The sequence below is a fragment of the Limulus polyphemus genome, unplaced genomic scaffold (genome assembly GCF_000517525.1).
Source record: "Limulus polyphemus unplaced genomic scaffold, Limulus_polyphemus-2.1.2 Scaffold350, whole genome shotgun sequence".
In the NCBI taxonomy this organism is placed as follows: Eukaryota; Metazoa; Arthropoda; class Merostomata; order Xiphosura; family Limulidae; genus Limulus; species Limulus polyphemus.
Window position 1 is genome coordinate 622,166 of NW_013665960.1, and position 3,939 is coordinate 626,104.

Sequence of the window (3,939 nt, forward strand, 5' to 3'; positions counted from 1 at the left end):
CTTAACTTTAGAAACTTCCTTCTGATGTGACACTAGATATGTTATGACTGTCCTTCAGAGAATTACTTAAGATTATTAAAACTATTCCTTTTAAATGTGCAGTAAGATGAATTGATCTTTGTTCACTACTTCGTCCATTCACCTTGCTTATGCCTGATATTCCTCCCTTGGTACCTTTCATGATAGTCAGTTTCTCAACTAGATGATGTTGTTGAGCTAACCTGTTTACTTCTGTAATGGGCTGAGGTGGTGGTGTAGCTATAGTAGTCCAGGAAGGTACTGCAGTCATGGGTGGCACACCAGTGGTAGTGTATTACTTGAAATATTTTATTTTTCTCTTAGTTTAAAAAGTAAGTAGTCTTCGCTGCCGAATATTTGTCCAGATTAATGTGTTTTTAGAGTGGTTACAGAGTTTCACATATAAGAAACCTGCATTGTAGAATACAAGCTTTGTGTCATGTTCTGGTTCTATATAATCAACGCTTGTGTTCCACTTATGTAATTTCAGATGATTCTGAGAGACAATATCGATGGAGATTTATTTGATTATCTTATATGCACTTTCTCTGATAACATTACCCTATATACATTTAGAAATGCCAGGAAGTTAAACTCTCCCTACTTTCATTTGGGATAAAAATTAATGTGGGTAGTGCCAGCACTCTGAGAGGGATGATATACTTGTTTTAATAATATATAATTTCATACTCTCGTATTTGAGAAAATAATGTTTACATAATCTAAATAATCTACAAAAAATCTTTCTATGATCTAAAAGTGCTATCTGATGTCCTGCGCACTCATCTCTTGATTTGTGATTTATAAATAGATGTTGAGTAAACTTTGTTTACTATTGTATCCAGTCTCTTTTCTTCGAATCAGTCAAATCAAATTTTTAGTTTTAAATCTGTGATAAATATCCTAGTTCCTCCTCCAATTATTTGTTGTTAATTCCTTAAAGGTAAATAACTGAACATAAAAATACCACAGAGTAAGGCAGTAAGGAGAAATTTTGGTGTTGACCACAAGATTCGTTTTTGTTGGGTTATTTTATGTGTAATTTTCTGTGCTTTTTTTTTTGCATTTTGTGAAGCATAAGTTTGTACTTCAATGAAACTTGGAAATGAAATTTTCCAGATGAAAGACTTATATACAAGGGGATAAGTTGAACATTGAGGATAGCCTGCAATCCGAAGTAACGAAGTCTAGATTTCCTTACCTGGATGTGGGCCTTTCGTCAATACTGCAAAAGGTTATGCATACTGCCTCGATACAGCCACAAACTAGGAAGAAGTATCATGGCCTGAGACCCCCATAACTGTTGAACATATTTTCCTGAACATTACCCTTAGTTTACATAAGGCATGAAGAACTGAGGTTCAGTATAGTGATTTGCAGAATGGAGTACCTGATACTGAGTGGGAAGGCCTTTATATGATACCAAGAATGTCACCAGTCAGGGAAGCCCAAGCCAAATTCTGGCTGTTGTCACTTGTGTTCAGCCAAAAATAGATTTGATGTCCCGCTTATGAGCAATGTCTACTAGTTGGAGCTGTTTTGTCACTAGTGAGACAGTGATAATCAAGGTTGTAATCTATAAGGCAGATGACAGCATCTACAAAATGGGAGTCTTGCTATTAAGCCTACCGCGAGTCATACAGAACCCTAGAATCATGCAAGGCTGGAAAATGACTTTCCTATGGACATTGATTTTTCTGTCATTCAGGAATAGAGATCAAACATTATCAGCTTGATGTTGACGAAAACACTACTATAGATGTCTCGTTTCTGCAATAATAGGTTCCTGTGAGCGAGGAGAAGCATGATTTCACCTCCAGTATTCAAGGTTATAGCTAAGGAAACCACAGACTGCTTCTTTAAATGTTTCAAGTAAGTTACTGCTTGGAATGAATGGAATCAAGAACAGGTGATGCAATGCCTGATGTTGAGCCTCAACAGATCAAAGCTTGACATGACTGAGCACTTATATAAGAAACAACAAATAATTAGTTTTGCAAATGTTTTAATTTGGTGTAAAACTGAGCAATACATTCGACTGAGTTTAAGAATCGAAAGGGAGGTCCTTCACAGAACTTTACTGATTGCAGATGATTTGCATCACCTACATGTAAAAGTATTTCTTACATTCGCATTAGAAGGGCGTGACGGTATCCCCATGGAAAATTTTATCTATGAACTGCCAAAGGAAATGATGTGGCATCACTTGGATGTTAGAGACATCTTCACCATAACAGAGTCAGTATCTGTGGTGACTAGGTTTGAAGTAGTAACTTCAAGCAAGATCCAGGAGAGTAAGAAGCCCACGGTAGTAGCTGTAGTAGTTGTGTCTAAGCCTGAAATGCTTACATTATGGAATGCTCGTGTTATGCAAGGGCTACCCATTGCAGGCAAGCACATCCAGGTACTATGATACTGTTACAATGAGTTCCAGTGAGTGGGCCAGGCGTCTCATGATTGTTATTATACAGCAAATACTGCCAATGCCTCTAACCAGACATTGTTGTAGAATGAAGGAGCAAAGCAGTGGTGGTAGAGTCTTATAAAGTGAATTTTTTGTATTTTGTCCCGAAGAAAGATAGGCAAAACTACCCATTTCACTCAACTTAGCAGATGCAGGAAGATTATAGACAAGCTTGATCACAAGAACAGTGGAATGCATGCATATATGTTGAAGAGGAGGTCAGGTCATTATACTGGTGAATGTGCATGTATTGTTTCATGGTGTGCTATGGGTGCACTGTAGTATATTATTAATGTCTGCTGCAGTGGTAGAACCGATGAATGAAACTTTTTATATATATATAAAAACGGATATTTGACTATTCAGCATCGAGCTGCATTAGTCTTTGGCATGATAGAAATAGAAATGACCCAAACAAGCCAAGTAGTTAGCGTTAAAGCCATTGCATGCTACCCAGTGGAAAGGGGTAATACTGTGGACTAATAACGCTAAAAACGATACCCATGGTAACTTAAGGCAGGACAGCTTAGTCTGCTATGTGATTATTAGCCGATCAAGTAATATGTCCACTTCCATCCCTATCTTGTTTGGTTCCTTTTCTCAAGTCCAGTAGCCAGCCCTACATAGCATTTTTATTTCGCGCTAATTTTTTTCCTATTCTTGTAGTCACTTAAAATGTATGCTACTATAACAATCTATCGAAAAAATAAGGTAAGACTTTGTATTGTGATCGTTTCTTTCTGGAACAGGAAATTCTCGGTGTTATTTCGATATATGTTAAACTTGTTTAGTATCGATTTATATATATATTCATAATTCTTTTCGGTTATCTTCTTTTCTATTCAAACAGTTACATAGGCCTACAAGGTTAACGGTTCGATTAAATGTTAATATTCCATCAAGCAGTTGGTTCTATTCACCAGAAGACAGGCTTCCACCTAAAGCGTAGTATATTTGAAAACTAAAATATCAGTTAGTTTGTGCTGAATTTTATCATATAGCTTCTTAAAGTTGAAATATAGGCATCACACCATCATTACCAACATTGATAAACCGTAACTGGCTAAAATTGATAAAACTAAATAATTATTTAGAAATTACAGGGTTCAAATCTATTTCGGCTTTCCTCCTAGGATGATATATATGATTATATGAGTGCCGAATTAATACTTGAGAAAAACTAGAAAATTCCCAAAGATATTTGCGTTCAGGGAGCGCTGTAATCAACCTAAGATCAAATTTTGCGAAAAGTAAATAAATGAACCTATTGTTGAGTAAAATTCAACTTTGAAATCTTTTTTCTTAACACATGCAGGAACGACTACTCGTTTATTTGATATAATTTTTGTAATCCAATGGTTCCACGCTTTTCTCAGGGCAAGGCGGTTTACAGTTAATTTATCTTGTAATACAATGTAGTCTTGTAACCACTTATTTATTGTGATTTTGTTTGTTTG